This window comes from Schistocerca nitens, chromosome 8 (assembly GCF_023898315.1).
Source record: "Schistocerca nitens isolate TAMUIC-IGC-003100 chromosome 8, iqSchNite1.1, whole genome shotgun sequence".
Classification (NCBI taxonomy): Eukaryota; Metazoa; Arthropoda; class Insecta; order Orthoptera; family Acrididae; genus Schistocerca; species Schistocerca nitens.
Genome location: NC_064621.1, coordinates 596,234,129 through 596,251,511, shown reverse-complemented (window position 1 = coordinate 596,251,511; position 17,383 = coordinate 596,234,129). Strand labels below are relative to the sequence as shown.

Below are 17,383 nucleotides of genomic sequence, written 5' to 3'. Positions count from 1 at the left end.
GTAAGCACTTGTAACAAAGATGGTGAAAATTCATGTAATCCAACTTTTGCAGAACATCTCAAAACCCAGAAATGCACTCTTCCTCCTCCATCTCTGTTAAACTAGAAATTTTGCACATACTTGACTAGCGCTACAAAATGAATCTTCTAGAAAAGCTCGAAATATATAAACATTTCTACCTAAATTCCAAAGATCTGTTGATTGATCTGCTGCACTGGACAATATACACTATTTCGGTTGTATTGCATGTCTTTTAAAATTATGAACATTAGCCCATTTCTTCTGGATGTTAATGCCAGTAATAGCTCATGTGGCATGTTTTTCACATGTATTACAAATAAATTCCTTACAAAAATCTCTAGAAGCTCTTGGTCGATTTACTTCAAATTTCTCCACGATCTCTAATGAACATTTGGGCGGTCATATTTTTAGTATACGCTACATACATACCAAACTTCTCGAGAAGTTCTTGACCGATTTACTTAAAAGTTCTCCGCCGATTTACATCAAATTTCTACATTCAGATGAAACAATGAAGATAATTATTGAAAAATTAAATACCTAACATTATGCATTACATACATATCGCTTTAATTTGTAATTTAAAAAGGAATCAAAGGATAATCTGTGATACAGTTGTTATTACTAAACTTTTGGTTTGAAATTGGTGTGTATTTGCAGAAAGTCAGAATCAGAAGTATGACCTTCGATTTAAAGCGATTACATTTTCTCGTGTGGCGTAGATTCATTATGAGTATCACCAAGGCACAGCGCCAATCACTTTGTGTGGCAGACATTAAAAGTCTCGTGCAAAGCCGGGCAGTTTAGCTAGTAAAACCATAAAACTTGGAGTGACAGCTCGCACAGAGAGACAGAAGTGAGATTTACCGGGCTGCCTTAGGGTACGCGGATCGTGTGTACAGCGCAGCGGCAGTGGCTGTGACGAGGCGCCGGTTGCGCGGTCAGCCGCCTACGCGTTTGCCTGCCTGCCTGCCTACCTGTGGCGTGGGAGCGTCCGGCCGCGGGCGCCTTCGGGCCGCTACTGGCTGGCGCGCTTCCCGCCCCCACGCCGCCCCCGCGGCCACCCCCACCCGCAGCGCCGGACCACGTGTGTGCTGTGCGCTGACTGCGACGGACGGCCGTCCGGAGGCCGTGTTTACGGCGCCAGGGGGACCCTAACAGCCGTACACACTCATCCGGCCCTCCAGCCAGCAGTTTCGGAGGTTTCCCTTCGCCTAAGAGAATACCAACGCCATCTTCAGTAACTCCCTCCAACTCTTTCGCGACTTATCCAAGGCATTTGAATGTGGAATGAGAATTCCACTCTGCAGTGGAGTGTACGCTGATATCAAACTTCGTGGCAGATTAAAACCGTGTGCCGGACCGAGGCTCGAAATCGGGACCTTTGCCTTTCGCGGGCAAGTGCTCCACCAACTGAGCTACCCAAGCACGACTCACGCCCCGTCCTCACAGCTTTGTTTGTAAGGTAGGAGACGAGGTACTGGCGGAAGTAAAGCTGTGAGGACGGGGCGTGAGACGTGCTTGGGTAGCTCAGTTGGTGGAGCACTTGCCCGCGAAAGGCAAAGGTCCCGAGTTCGAGTCTCGGTCCGGCACACAGTTTTAATCTGCCAGGAAGTTTCATAGCATTTGAACGTGTTAACTATAATATTCTATTACAGGAATAATTTTCCAGAAGCATTTTAATACCGTTCCTCATAAGCGACTATTAATCAAATTGAGTGCCTATGGAGTATCAGATGTGATAACCAGAAGATACCGAACTATCAGTTTAATAAGTCACGGCTGCAAAATACTAACACGAATGCTTAACAGACGAATGGGAAAACTGGTAGAAGCCGACCGCGGGGAAGATCAGTTTGGATTCCGTAGAAATGTTGGAACACGTGAGGCATTACTGACCCTACGACTTATCTTAGAAAATAGATTAAGGAAAGGAAAACCTATGTTTCTAGTATTTCAGACGTAGAGAAAGCTTTCGACAAAGTTGACTGGAATACTCTGTTTCAAATTCTGAAGGTGACAGGGGTAAAATACAGGGAGCGAAAGGCTATTTACAATTTGTACAGAAACCAATGGCAGTTATAAGAGTCGAGAGGCATGAAAGGGAAGCAGTGGTTGGTAAGGGAGTGAGACAGGGTTGTAGCCTATCCCCGATGTTATTCAGTCTGTATATTGAGCAAGCAGTAAAGGAAACAAAAGAAAAATTCCGAGTAGGAATTAGAATCCATGAAGAAGAAATTAAAACTATGAGGTTCGCCGATGACATTGTAATTCTGTCAGAGACATCAAAGGGCCTGGAAGAGCAGCTGAACGGACCGGACAGCGTCTTGAAAGGAGGATATAAGATGAACATCAACAACAGCAAAACGAGGATAACGGAATGTAGTCGAATTAAGACGGGTGAAATGAGACACTAAAAGTAGTAAAGGAGTTTTGCTATTTGGGGAGTAAGATAACTGATGGTCTAAGTAGAGAGGATATAAAATGTAGACTGGCAATGGCAGGAAAAGCGTTTCTGAAGAAGAGAAATTTGTTAACATCGAGTATAGATTTAAGTCTCAGAAAGTCTTTTCTGAAAGTATTTGTATGGAGTGTAGCGACGTATGGAAGTGAAACATGGACAATAAATAGTTTGGACAAGAAGGGAATATAAGCTTCCGAAATGTGGTGCTACAGAAGAATGCTGAAGATTAGATGGGTAGACCACATAACTAATAAGGAGGTATTGAATAGAATTGGGGAGAAGAGAAATTTGTGGCACAACTTGACTAGAAGAAGGGATCGGTTGGTAGGACATGCCCTGAGGCATCAAGGGATCACAAATTTAGTACTGGGGGGCAGCGCGGAGGGTAAAAAGTGTAGAGGGAGACCAAGAGATGAATACACTAAACAGATTCAGAAAGATGTAGGTTGCAGTAGGTACTGGGAGATGAAGAAGCTTGCACAGGACAGAGTAGCGTGGAGAGCTGCATCAAACTAGTCTTTGGACTGAAGACCACAACAACAACAACATGGAGTATCGTCTCAGTTGTGTGACTGGTTCGTAAAATCCAGTCAGCGGGGCGACTAGGGCGAGTTTTGGTGTTATCGTAGAGATAAGTTATTTTAGATTGTAACAACACTTAGTTTAGTACTGCTTACATGGTAAATAGGTGTATTAGTGTGCTTTTTAAGCGTGCCATTAAAGGTTCCATCCTTCTTTACGTAATATGGAAGAAAACGCGAAAAGATCTTACAGTCGGGTTATAGTCGTATTTTCTGTATACGTTTGGCCGCAGAAGATTCATAGAATTTCGTTTAATTGTTCTTTGCTCTCTCCAGCAATTTTACTGTAGCGTACCTCTTCATTATTTAATTCATATTTCCGGAAAGTAGTGTAAAGTTTAAGTTGTTTTTTCAGAAACTTCGCGCTGTTGTTTTTCTTTACACACAGATGCGTATAGGCCAAATTTGTGGAATCATATTTACGTGTTTATATGTAATTTGACTGACTTATTCTTAATAAACTGTTGGCTTTAGCATGAGTGTAAAGAGCTTGACTTGCCGTAGAATTGTTAGGTCGGGGCTTTGGTGTGATGGGTGCTGTAGTTTCTTCCCCATGGGTGACTGTAGTGGCGTGGGAGTAGGGGAAGTAAATGAAACTCATCAGTAGTTTTTTAGGATGTGTAGTAGAGATAGGAAGATACTAGAACGGAAGGGGAAAATTGCCGACCTTCAGGCTGAGCTAGACAATGCCAGGGGAGATCTTGACAGCTTAAGGAGGAGAAGGGTAAAGAGAGGTGGGAAGTGGCAACAGGCAACAGGAGGAACAGGCCTAGAAATTTGTCTGACAGCTTCCTGGTGAATGTGGAAAATAGATTTGACTTGTTGCTTCAGTCAGAAGCTGGTGAGCCTCAAGCAGTTGCAGGTGTAGACAGTCTTCAAACCCAGCTGACATAATCTGCCTCTCTGAACATGCGAACACTGGTATAGAAATTTAAGTGTTACAGGGTTTAGGTTAGCATCTCACTTTTGTAGAGCAGAAATAGAGAAAGGAGGAGCTGCCACATTCATCAGGAACTCTCATAAATTTAAGAACATAGACATTCATAAATTTTGCCTAGAACACCATATCGAATGATGTGCAACAGAAGTAGAATTTCATTTAAAAAAATCCTTCGTAATACTAAATCGAGCACCTGCAGGTAACTTTAATCTGTTCATAAACCACCTTGAAGTTGTACTGGCCCATTTAACAACCAAAAACAAAGAAATAATGGTTGCTGGTGACTTCAATGTAGATTTCCTTAAAGACAAAGAACATATTTGAGTTAGTAACACTATCATTCAACTTAATTCGAACTGTAAAGTTCCCAAGTAGGGTACCCAATTGCTCACAAACAGTCATTGGTAATATCTTATAGAAAAGTCCAATGAGCAAAATTATATTACAAAACCAATAGTCAGTGGCCTCTCAGACCATGACATGCATTTCCTTCTGTTGAATGTTAATACTGAACAGCGTATAAAATCTGTTAAACCTCAACTCAAGAGGGTAATCAGTAAGCCAAATATTGATTATTTTAGGACACTCCTCGGAGACACTCACCGGAGTGATGTTTACAGTGCTCATGGCAAGAATGAAAGATATAACATTTTTGCTAATAAAGTACTTACCTTATTTGAACACTGTTTCCCCCCAAAACTAACCAAAGTTAGCGCAAAGTTTACAAAGAAGCCATGGATTACTAAAGGAATAGAGGTATCTTGTAAAACAACATGAAACTGTATCTGTCAATCCGAAACAGTTCTGATGTTGATGCTATAGCACATTACAAGAAGTACTGCAAAATAGTAAAGACTGTAATACGGACATCAAAGCAAATATATTACAAGGGAAAGACAGTCATGTCATATAACAAAATAAAGACCATATGGGATATAGTGAAGGAGGAGACTGGTAGAACCAGACATGACGGGCAAATAGCACTAAGAGTAAATGACATATTGGTTGCAGATGTGTATAGTGTCGCAGAACTTTTCAACAAACATTTTATAACTGTTACTGAAAAGATGGGGTTGTCAGGTTCTGTAGATGCTGCAATGAGATACCTCAGACCAGTCATTTCAAGTAAGTTCCATCATATGAATTTATTACCCCAGCAGAAGTAACGTCCATCATAAAATATTTTAAAATCAAAAACATCTAGTGCCTGTGATGAAATATCAACAAAGTTAATTAAAGAACGTGATTCTGAGTTAAGTAACGTATTAAGCTATCGTTTATCAGTGGAATATTTCCTGAATGGTTGAAATATACTGAAGTTAAGCCACTGTTTATTAAGGGGGATAAAGAAATAGCGTCAAATTTCTGTCCAGTTTCACTTTTTCCAGCATTCTCAAAAATTTTAAAAAAAGTAATGTACAATCGGCTTTATAAACATTTTGTCATAAATGACATACTGTCAAAGTCGCAGTTAGGATTTCTAAAGGGTTCTGATATTGAGAAGGCTATCTATACTTTCAGCGAAAAGGTACTTTTCATTACACAACGAATTGCAGGCAACTGGTATATTTTATGATCTGTCAAAGGCATTTGACTGTGTAAATCACAATATCCTTTTAAGTAAATTAGAATATTATGGTGTAACAGGAAATGCTGCAAAATGGTTCAAATCTTATATCTCTGGCAGGAAACAAATGGTGATATTAGGAAAGAGACATGTATTAAGCTATCAGGCATCATCCAACTGGGACCTAATTACATGTGGGGTCCCACAAGGTTTCATCTTAGGGCCCTTACTTTTTCTTGTGTATATCAATGACCTTTCATCAGTAGCATTACCAGATGCCAAGTTTGTATTGTTTGCTGATGATACAAACATTGCAAAAAATAGCAAATCAAGTGTAGTCTTAGAAAGATCGGCTAGTAAAATATTTGTGTACATTAATTACTGGTTCATAGCCAGTTCTTTGTCAGTAAACTATGAAAAAACACACTACATGCAGTTCAGAACTAGTAAGGGATGTCCCACAAGCATATGCCTAACATACGATAACAAGCAGATTCTTGGGATTATAACTTGATAATAAATTCAACTGGGAGGAGCACACCACAGAACTGCTGAAGCGTCTAAACAAATCTCTGTCTGCAATGCGAATTCTCTCAGACATAGGGGATACAAAAATGAAAAATCTGGCATACTATGCTTACTTTCACTCCACAATGTCATATGGGACTATTTTTTGGAGTAATTCATCAAACCAAGCTAAAGTTTTCCAGGCACAAAAACGTGCAATAAGAGTTATATGTTGTGTGAACTCAAAGACATCCAGCAGAGACCTGTTCTTAACGAAATTTGTCATTAAAAATATATCACTTTTTCAAACCAACAGCTCAGTTCATGGAGTCAATACTAGAAATAAGAATAACCTTCACAAGGATTTAAAGTCACTTACTCTTGTACAAAAAGGTGTGCATTATTCAGGAACACACATTTTCAATAACTTGCCAGCAGCCATAAAAAGCTTAACAACCAGTGAGATTCAGTTTAAGAGAAGCCTAAAGGATCTATTGGTGGCCAGCTTCTTCTACTCGATTGATGAATTTCTCACTAGGACCAACTGATTTTGTGTGTGTGTGTGTGTGTGTGTATGTATGTGTAGAGTACAATCTAAATTCTGCACCATTTCAGTGCAGTAATGTGTTCATTGTAAATAAGTATTGTAGTAGTTCTGTTATATGTTTATTACCTTATAAATATAAAAATATTTTTTATTTTAAATTCAGTGCATTATGCGATCTGAGTAAATAAGTGTAAAATGATCCTTTCATATAGTGCTCATTTAAGGAAAAAAAAAAAACGATCATTCCACTTGGGACCTGTGGAAGGTACATTAGCTTATTTGTTTTAGTTGTAAATATTTTTCGTGTATTATTGTTTTTCTTACATGATCCTGGAGGACCTCCTCACTACAGATCAATTGGAATGAAAGTAAATCTAATCTAATCTACGAGAGGTCTGGTCTTCCCCAAAGGAATGTTACAGGTCCTCCGCTGTTCCTGATCTACATAAAAGACTTAGGAGACAATCTGAGCAGCCTTCACAGAATTTCCAGATGATGCTGTCTCTTATCATATCGTAAAGCCATCAGAAGATCAAAACTAATTGCAAAGTGATTAAGGCAAGATATCAGTATGGTACGAAAAGTGACAATTGACTCCAGCCAATCAAAAGTGTTAATTCATTCAAATGAGTACTAAAGGAAATCCTCTAAATTCGGTTCCACGATAAATCACACAAATCTAAAGGTAATCAGTTTTACCAAGTATTAGGTTGATACATAAGTTCGTAGTGTTTTGGTTTCGCTTGTTGATGTTCCGGTTGCTATGTGTTTATCTATCGGTTGTCATTTTTTTATTTGTAGTTCACTGTAGCTACTTGACTTCACATATTGTCATTTCATCATTTGGAGGTATCGAGTGGAGCTGTGGATGCTAGAAAATGGAGTGTGAAGTGGAGAGAAATCGGAACATTCCCTACATAATCTTGTCTTTGATTTCAGTAGAGAGCCGATAGCAACGGAGGCAGCCAGAAACATTTGAACCGTATATGGGGATAACGCCACTGGAAGAGCATGGCAAATATTGTTTTCTAGTTTTAAGGGCGATCATTTTGACATTGGTGGCTCTCCACGTTGAGGAAGACCTTCGGAGTTTAATGAAGATCGTTTAAACGCATTAATCCACAATGATCCATTGTGCTCGAGAACAGGCAAATGTGATGAACTGTGGTCATTCTACCATCGTGCGACATTTGCTTGCAGTGAGGAAAATTCGGACTTCGGGAGTATGCGTACCGCATTGTCTACGCCCAAATCACAAAAATCTCTGCTTGCTCGCCACCAATGCGCTCGTAAACAACACCGACCATTCCTGTTCTGTATCGGTGATGATAAATTCTGTCTTTATGCTAACATAACGAAAAGAGATGTATGGTTGAGCCCAAACAAAGCAGCAAATCCTCGTACAGAGACCCGCGCATCCACAAAAGATAATGTTTTGTATCTGGTGGAGCAGAGGTTTAGTGAAGCTAATCCACGACAAGGCCCGCTTGCATTCTGCTAAACTGACAAAAAGCACTATACAGGGACTTGGTTGGGAATTCATTCCGCAAGTACCTGATTCTCTATCGAACAACCTTCAAGGAACTTCCTTTCCGGATGAAAATGCGCTCCGAACATGGTTTGACAAGTTCTTCCCCATAAAACCACGTGATTTCTACAGTTACGGTATCGGAAAGTTATCCCAGAGATAGCAGACCGTTTTAAATAGTAAAGGAGAATACATTATTGATAACTAAAGTCTCTGCTATGTGTATCTGTTGCGTTTATTAAACGTTTGGAAAAACGCTACGAACTTATGCATCAACCACACACTTAGAGATTACATTTACGAATACCTAAACTGGAACGATCACATAGATAAGTTTGGGGATACGGCCAACCAAAGACTGCGTTTTACTGGCAGAACAATTAGATGCAGCATGTCTACTAAGAGACTGCCCACACTACGTTTGTCCGTCCTCGAATATTGCTTCCCGATACGGGATGCTTGCCAGATTAGGATTGACGGAGAACATCGAAAAATTTCGGAGATGGGCAGCTCGTTTCGTATTGTCACGAAATAGGGGAGAGAGTGCCATAAATATGATAAGCGACTTGTGTTGGCAATATTAAAACAAAGCCTTTTTCGTTGGGGTGAGATCTTCTCACGAAATTTCAGTCACTAACTTTTTCCTCCGAATAGGAAAATATTTTAAGGACTCCCACCTACATAGGAAGAAATGATTTTCATAAAAAAGTAAAGGAAAACAGAGCTCGCAGGGAGAGAATTAAGTGTTCGTTTTCCACGTGTTCTGTTCAGGAGTAGAATGCTAGAAAATTGGTGTGAAAATGGTTCCATGAACACTGTGCCAAGGACTTAATTCTGAAGTGCAGATTAGTCATGTAGAAGGAAAGTCGTTATTGTATGTGTGCTTCAGTACATACTAGGATTAGTTGCTATTTAATAAAGTGGGGAGCGAAAGTTTAAACGACGATGTCATGTTTCGCGCCCTACGTGCTTGATGGTATATAATGACAATAGCTCACTCTAGAAAGTCAGTATAGCCCGCACAACGTCGACCAGATGATAACAATGCCATCTAAATTGGTCCTTAAACAAATAAAGTCGTATTGCTGCTTCTCAGCGGTCGTGTCTTCCTTTCTATATAGAAACTATAGAGCTCGCGCTGCACGCAATATATTGGTTCTTGTTAGTTCGTACGGATGAAAATTTAAATTCGGAAAATCATATATTAGACCTGCGCAGATTTGGGGGCATCGGAATAAGAAATTACTAAATTTTGCACAGTCGTTCATCGATGTCATGCGTGACAGTATTGTGGGCCATTCCTTACTTAGAGAAACAGAAATGATTGCACAAAATAAAGTAATTATACTTCTACTGCTGCCCATTAAAACTGCAACGGTATGAAGGTGTGCCAGCAGGGGTGGCCGAGCGGTTGTAGGCGATACAGTGTGGAGCCGCGCAACCCCTACGGTCGCAGGTTCGAATCGTGCCTCGGGCATGGATGTGTATGATGTCCTTAGGTTAGTTAGTTTTAAATAGATATAAGTTCTAGGGGACTGATGACCTCAGAAGTTAAGTCCCATAGTGCTCAGAGCCATTTGAACCATTTTTTTATGAAGGCGTACTCAACAAACATCAAACTAGCGTGCACTGGATACAGAAATGTAACGCAGTCACACAAAGCAGATAGTAGACCAGTCAATAATGAACAAAAAAGGTCGCTTAGAGGAAAAAAGTCTTGTAGTGGCAAATGTTTGCACAGTACTAGGAGAGAGTGTCACGAAGAACATGATAAAAATCCTGTCCAGTGTGGTATGAGCGTTGGGGTGGGATCGCTTTAAAGGTCACTTTCCTACGTTTTTCTAGAATAACTCGAAAACCGCGACTGCCAGCGAAAATGTTTCCCAGTATAAAATTAAACTGCATTAAATTTACTACAAAAAAGGTTCCATTCATTTTTTTCTCTAGGAGTCTTTTTTTCCCCGTTCAGGGGGTGGAATTTGGCGGATTAATAACAATATTGTTTCTAACGCTATAAAATTAATTTTTATCTTCAAATGAAGTGAGTTTAAAACTAATAGTAATTTTGTTCACCGCATATAAGTGCAGTAGGGCCGTATTAAGGGATAAACTGTGTTTCTTAGGTGTAGCAGGGTGGAGGGGTGGATGTGAGGGATAGAAATGTAAGAGAAGGTAGGTCATCAGACTGTGTTCAGGCACATTGATCTTATAGCGGTCTGCAAACTGAAGGCTAAGCCTTTGATTCCCCACTTGCTATATGTCGCACTACGTCACAAGAAGCAGCCAGGTGTCGACCTTGGGTTAAGATGGCTTCTATAGTCCACTCCTGCAGGGGCCTAGCCGGAGCTGCGGTATTGGCCAGCTCCCCCTTCAGAGGAAACGGCCAGCTTTTCCCGCTTTGTAAGCTTCCTGAACAAGTGTCCTTGCACTCTTTTTGCACCGTGTTACTTCATAGCGCATGATCACCACAATGACACACTCTCTCCTGTGACGTCGTTTCGCTCCATTGGTGCCAGGCAGTGCAATATTCCAGACTAAGGGGTGACACAACAGTACTCATGAAAATTTAACTTGAAAATAAAATCGTACAGTCTTTCTTTTCTTTCTTTTGCTTATTCCTTTGTTCCCGAAGAGACGCAGGGTCGGCATGGTTAATCGGATGTGGCAATGTTAGTTTTGAAGGGGTAGCCGGATGCCCTTCCTGCCACCACCCCGTACTCCCCGGGAAGGAATTAGTTTAGCCCAACTGTCTGCGACGAGTGTAAGCCATGGAACAGTGTGAGAGTGTTCAGGTGTCTTCAAGCCGTGTAACTGAAGCGGAACGTGGGGACCAGCCCGGGTATTCACCTAGGGGGATGTGGAAAACCGCCTAAAAACCACATCAAGGCTGGCCGGCACACCGGCCCTCGTCGTTAATCCGCCAGGCAGATTCGATCTGGGGCCGGCGCGTCTACCCGAGTCCAGGAAACAGCGCTTTAGCGCTCTCGGCTAACCTGGCGGGTAAAATAAAATCTTACAGTAGATGCTCAGTTACTTTTCCTATAACTGTCTACTTGGGAAGAAAGCGGTTCTCTGCACAAAAGAAATTAAATAGAATTATGAGTCGGATCAGCCCCGAATCCTCTCTTGCGCCAACCACTTCATCTCCTCAATTATTTGTTCATTGTATTCCAATCTTAGACTTTCCCAACAGTTTTTACTTTCTAAAGCTCTCTCTAGCAACGTCGAAGTTAGTCTCTGACATCGTAGCACATCATATCACTCTGTCCCTTCGTGTTTTCCACTCATTTATATCCCCGTCGATTCTGCGGACAATTTGCTCATTTCATTTCTTACCTTATAAGTCCACCTAATTTTCAACATCCATGTATAGCACCAGGTCTCAAACGCTTCGATTCTCTTCCTTTCAAGTTTTCTCCCACTCTTTGACTCACAGATCCACAACACTGAGCTCAAAAAGTATCTCCTCACAAATTTCTTCCTGAAATTAACGCCTATGTTTGATACTAGTAGGATTCTTTTGGCCAAGAAAGCCCTATCTGCCTGTATTGGCCCGGTTTTTATCTCCTTGCTTCATCTGTCATGCGTTATTTTGCTTGCAAGGTAGCAGAATTTCTTAACTTTCTCTACTTCGTGATCCACCATTCTGATATTAACTTTCTCACTGTTCTCATTTCTGATGCTTCTCATTACTTTCGTCTTTCTTCGGTTCACTATCAGTCCATATTCTGCACTCATCAGAATGTTCATTCATCCAACATTTTCTGCAATTCTTCTTCACTTTCACTGAGGATAGCAATGTCATCAGCGTATCTTATCGTTGATGCCCTGTCACCCTGAATTTTAATCCCGCTCTTGGATCTTCATTTTATTTCCGTCATTGCTTCTTCGATGTACTGACTAAATAGTACGAGCGAAACACTGCAAGCCTGTCTTACACCCTTCTAGTCCGAACACATCGTTCTTGGCCTACCAGTCCTATTGCTCCGTCTTGCTTCTTGTTCATATTATACACTCCTGGAAATGGAAAAAAGAACACATTGACACCGGTGTGGCAGACCCACCATACTTGCTCCGGACACTGCGAGAGGGCTGTACAAGCAATGGTCACACGCACGGCACAGCGGACACACCAGGAACCGCGGTGTTGGCCGTCGAATGGCGCTAGCTGCGCAGCATTTGTGCACCGCCGCCGTCAGTGTCAGCCAGTTTGCCGTGGCATACGGAGCTCCATCGCAGTCTTTAACACTGGTAGCATGCCGCGACAGCGTGGACGTGAACCGTATGTGCAGTTGACGGACTTTGAGCGAGGGCGTATAGTGGGCATGCGGGAGGCCGGGTGGACGTACCGCCGAATTGCTCAACACGTGGGGCGTGAAGTCTCCACAGTACATCGATGTTGTCGCCAGTGGTCGGCGGAAGGTGCACGTGCCCGTCGACCTGGGACCGGACCGCAGCGACGCACGGATGCACGCCAAGACCGTAGGATCCTACGCAGTGCCGTAGGGGACCGCACCGCCACTTCCCAGCAAATTAGGGACACTGTTGCTCCTGGGGTATCGGCGAGGACCATTCACAAGCGTCTCCATGAAGCTGGGCTACGGTCCCGCACACCGTTAGGCCGTCTTCCGCTCACGCCCCAACATCGTGCAGCCCGCCTCCAGTGGTGTCGCGACAGGCGTGAATGGAGGGACGAATGGAGACGTGTCGTCTTCAGCGATGAGAGTCGCTTCTGCCTTGGTGCCAATGATGGTCGTATGCGTGTTTGGCGCCGTGCAGGTGAGCGCCACAATCAGGACTGCATACGACCGAGGCACACAGGGCCCACACCCGGCATCATGGTGTGGGGAGCGATCTCCTACACTGGCCGTACACCACTGGTGATCGTCGAGGGGACACTGAATAGTGCACGGTACATCCAAACCGTCATCGAACCCATCGTTCTACCATTCCTAGACCGGCAAGGGAACCTGCTGTTCCAACAGGACAATGCACGTCCGCATGTATCCCGTGCCACCCAACGTGCTCTAGAAGGTGTAAGTCAACTACCCTGGCCAGCAAGATCTCCGGATCTGTCCCCCATTGAGCATGTTTGGGACTGGATGAAGCGTCGTCTCACGCGGTCTGCACGTCCAGCACGAACGCTGGTCCAACTGAGGCGCCAGGTGGAAATGGCATGGCAAGCCGTTCCACAGGACTACATCCAGCATCTCTACGATCGTCTCCATGGGAGAATAGCAGCCTGCATTGCTGCGAAAGGTGGATATACACTGTACTAGTGCCGACATTGTGCATGCTCTGTTGCCTGTGTCTATGTGCCTGTGGTTCTGTCAGTGTGATCATGTGATGTATCTGACCCCAGGAATGTGTCAATAAAGTTTCCCCTTCCTGGGACAATGAATTCACGGTGTTCTTATTTCAATTTCCAGGAGTGTATGTTAACCGTCATTCCTTATACCTTACTCCAATTTTTCTCAGAATTTCGAACATCTTGCATCATTTTATATTGTGTAACGCTTCTTCTAGGTCGATGAGTCTTAAGAGCACGTCTTGATTTTTCTTCTGCCTTGCTTCTACACGTATTATCAGCCGCAACGTCAGAACTGCCCCTCTGCTGCCTTTGCCTTTCCTAATGCCAAACTGATCGTCACCTAACATATCCGCAATTTCCTTTTCCATTCTTCTGTATATGATTCTAGTCAACATGAGCTGTTAAATTGATTGTACTACTTTACTCACTTACCTGTCTTCATAATTATGTGCATGATATTTTCCGGAAGTACGGTGGTACGTCGCCATTCTTAGATTCTATACGCCAACGATCAGGAACGAAGTGCTCGTATTAAGAAGGGTGTAAGACAAAGCTGTAGCCTTTCGCCCCTACTCTTCAATCTGTACATCGAGGAAGCAATGATGGAAATAAAAGAAAGGTTCAGGAGTGGAATTAAAATACAAGGTGAAAGGCTATCAATGATACGATTCGCTGACGACATTGCTATCCTGAGTGAAAGTGAAGAAGAATTAAATGATCTGCTGAACGGAATGAACAGTCTAATGAGTACACAGTATGGTTTGAGAGTAAATCGGAGAAAGACGAAGGTAATGAGAAGTAGTAGAAATGAGAACAGCGAGAAACTTAACATCAGGATTGATGGTCACGAATTCAATGAAGTTAAGGAATTCTGCTACCTAGGCAGTAAAATAACCAATGACGGACGGAGCAAGGAGGACATCAAAAGCAGACTCGCTATGGCAAAAAAGGCATTTCTGGCCAAGAGAAGTCTACTAATATCAAATACCGGCCTTAATTTGAGGAAGAAATTTCTGAGGATGTACGTCTGGAGTACAGCATTGTATGGTAGTGAAACATGGACTGTGGGAAAACCGGAACAGAAGAGAATCGAAGCATTTGAGATGTGGTGCTATAGACGAATGTTGAAAATTAGGTGGACTGATAAGGTAAGGAATGAGGAGGTTCTATGCAGAATCGGAGAGGAAAGGAATATGTGGAAAAGACTGATAAGGAGAAGGGACAGGATGATAGGACATCTGCTAAGACATGAGGGAATGACTTCCATGGTACTAGAGGGAGCTGTAGAGGGCAAAAACTGTAGAGGAAGACAGAGATTGGAATACGTCAAGCAAATAATTGAGGACGTAGGTTGCAAGTGCTACTCTGAGAGGAAGAGGTTAGCACAGGAAAGGAATTCGTGGCGGGCCGTATCAAACCAGTCAGTAGAGTGATGAAAAAAAAAAAAAAAAATACGCCAACTTGAGCAGTCGTTTGGTTGCCACTTCCCCCAAAGTTTTTAGAAATTCCGATGGAATGTTATCTATCCCTTCTGCTTTGTTTGATCTCAAGTCTTCCAAAGCTCTTTTAAATTATGACTCTAATGCTGGATCCCTAATGTCATCCACATCGAGTCCAATTTCTTCTTCTGTCACGTCGTCAGACAAGTACTCCACCTCATAGACGCCTTAAAAGTACTCTTTCCATCTATCCACTCTCTCGTCTTCTTTTGATAGTGGAATTCCAATAGCACTTTTAACGTTACCACCCTTGCTTTTCATTTCATCCTAGGCTGTTTTGAATTTTCTGTGCACTGTCAGACATTACGACAATAATTACATTTTCGATTACTTTATATCTTTTCTATAACCATTTGAGTGTTATTAACGCGCTTGAATAAAAGTGTTATTTCTGTTCATCTAATTGTGTATTTCTCCCATTTCCCTTCTGTGCTATACTGTAGGAGTTATTTCATCGTATGGTCCAAGTTTCATCGGGCTATGTTACTTGGCAATGACACATCACACGAATGTTACTTTTGTGCTGACGTTTCGCACGCGAGTCTACGCTGCGGTGCCAAGAGTCATGGGATAGCGACTTTCACATACACAGGTGGCGGTAGTACGGCATAGACAGGGTATGAAAGGGCAGTGAATGGTCAGAGCTGTCGTTTGTACTCAGGTGATTTGTATGAAGAGGTGTCAGACCTGACTACTGTCGCACGACCGGAATTAAGTGTTCCAACGCGGAATGGTGGTTGGAGCTAGGCGCATGGGCCATTGCATTTTAGAAATAATTACGGAATTCAGTATTCCGACATCCACAGTGTCAAGAGTGTGCCAAGAGCAGCAGATTTCAGGCTTAACATCTCACCACGAACATTGCAGTGGCTGACGGCCTTCCCTTATCAACCGAGACCTGCGGCGTTCGTGTAGAGTTGTCAGTGCTAACAGACTAGCAACACTACCTGAAATAACCTCAGAAGTGACTTTTGTAACCTTAGTGTATATGCAACATAATACAGGGACCAAAAGACGAGTATGGGTGCGAAAATATACACTACTGGCCATTAAAATTGCTACACCAAGAAGAAATTCAGATGATAAACGGGTATTCATTGGACAAATATATTATACTAGAAGTGACACGTGATTACATTTTCACGCAATTTGGGTGCACAGATCATGAGAAATCAGTACCCAGAACAACCACCTCTGGCCGTAATAACGGCCTTGATACACCTGAGCATTGAGTCAAACAGAGCTAGAATGGGGTGTACAGGTACAGCTGCCCATGCAGCTTCAACACGATACCACAGTTCATCAAGAGTACTGACTGGCCTATTGTGACGATCCAGTAGCTCGGCCGCCATTGACCAGACGTTTTCTGTTTGTGAGAGATCTAGAGAATGTGCTGGCCAGGCCAGCAGTCGAACATTTTCTGTATCCAGAAAGACCCATGCATTATCCTGCTGAAATGTAGGGTCTCGCAGGGATCGAATGAAGGGTAGAGCCACGGGTCGTTGATACGCCAGTATGGCAATGACGAATACAAGCTTCCAATGTGCGTTCACCGCGATATCGCCAAACACGGATGCGACCATCATGATGCTGTAAACAGAACCTCGATTCATCCGAAAAAATGACGTTTTGGCATTCGTGCACCCAGTTTCGTCGTTGAGTACATCATCGCAGGCGCTCCTGTCTGTGACGCAGCGTCAAGGGTAACCGCAGCCATGGTCTCCCAGCTGATAGTCCATGCTGCTGCAAACGTCGTCGAACTGTTCGTGTAGATGGTTGTTGACTTGCAAACGTCGCCATCTTGTTGACTCAGGGATCGAGACGTGGCTGCACGATCCGTTACAACCATGCGGATAAGATGCCTGTCATCTCGACTGCTAGTGATACGAGGCCGTTGGGATCCAGCACGGCCTTGCGTATTACCCTCCTGAATCCACCGATTCCATATTCTGGTAACAGTCATTGGATCTCGAGCAACGCGAGCAGCAATGTCGTGATACAATAAACCGCAATCGCGATAGGCTACAACCCGACCTTTATCAAAGTCGGAAACGTGATGGTATGCATTTCTCCTCCTTACACGAGGCATCACAACAACGTTTCACCAGTCAACACCGGTCAATTGCTGTTTGTGTATGAGAAATCGGTTTAAAACTTTCCTAGGTGTCGCCACCGGCGCCAACCTTGTGTGAATGCTCTCAAAAGCTAATCATTTGCATATCACAGCATCTTATTCCTGTCGGTTAAATTTCGCGTCTGTAGCACGTCATCTTCGTGGTGTAGCAATTTTAATGGCCAGTAGTGTATGTTGTGTGTCGTATGTTCCCTGAAATGAAGAGGCGCGTGATTTAAGTATACTCCTGACAAAAAATTGAAGAACTCGTAAGGTAAGCAGGAAAGGAAATGAAATTTCGTGTG

The 17,383-nt window shown here is 42.8% G+C and overlaps 1 protein-coding gene across 3 annotated transcripts in view; it reads right to left on the bottom strand.

Moving 5' to 3' along the window:
• Positions 1 to 1,036, bottom strand: part of LOC126199215 (ras-related and estrogen-regulated growth inhibitor) — a 197,929-nt gene extending 196,893 nt beyond the window's left edge. For 2 of the 3 annotated variants that reach the window (XM_049935993.1, XM_049935995.1), the window contains exon 1: positions 999 to 1,035. The gene's annotated coding sequence lies outside the window, so the exon portion shown is untranslated. Of the gene's footprint in view, positions 1 to 998 lie in introns of all 3 variants that reach the window. The other variant, XM_049935994.1, reaches the window with a different exon arrangement.
• Positions 1,037 to 17,383: the final 16,347 nt, after the last annotated feature.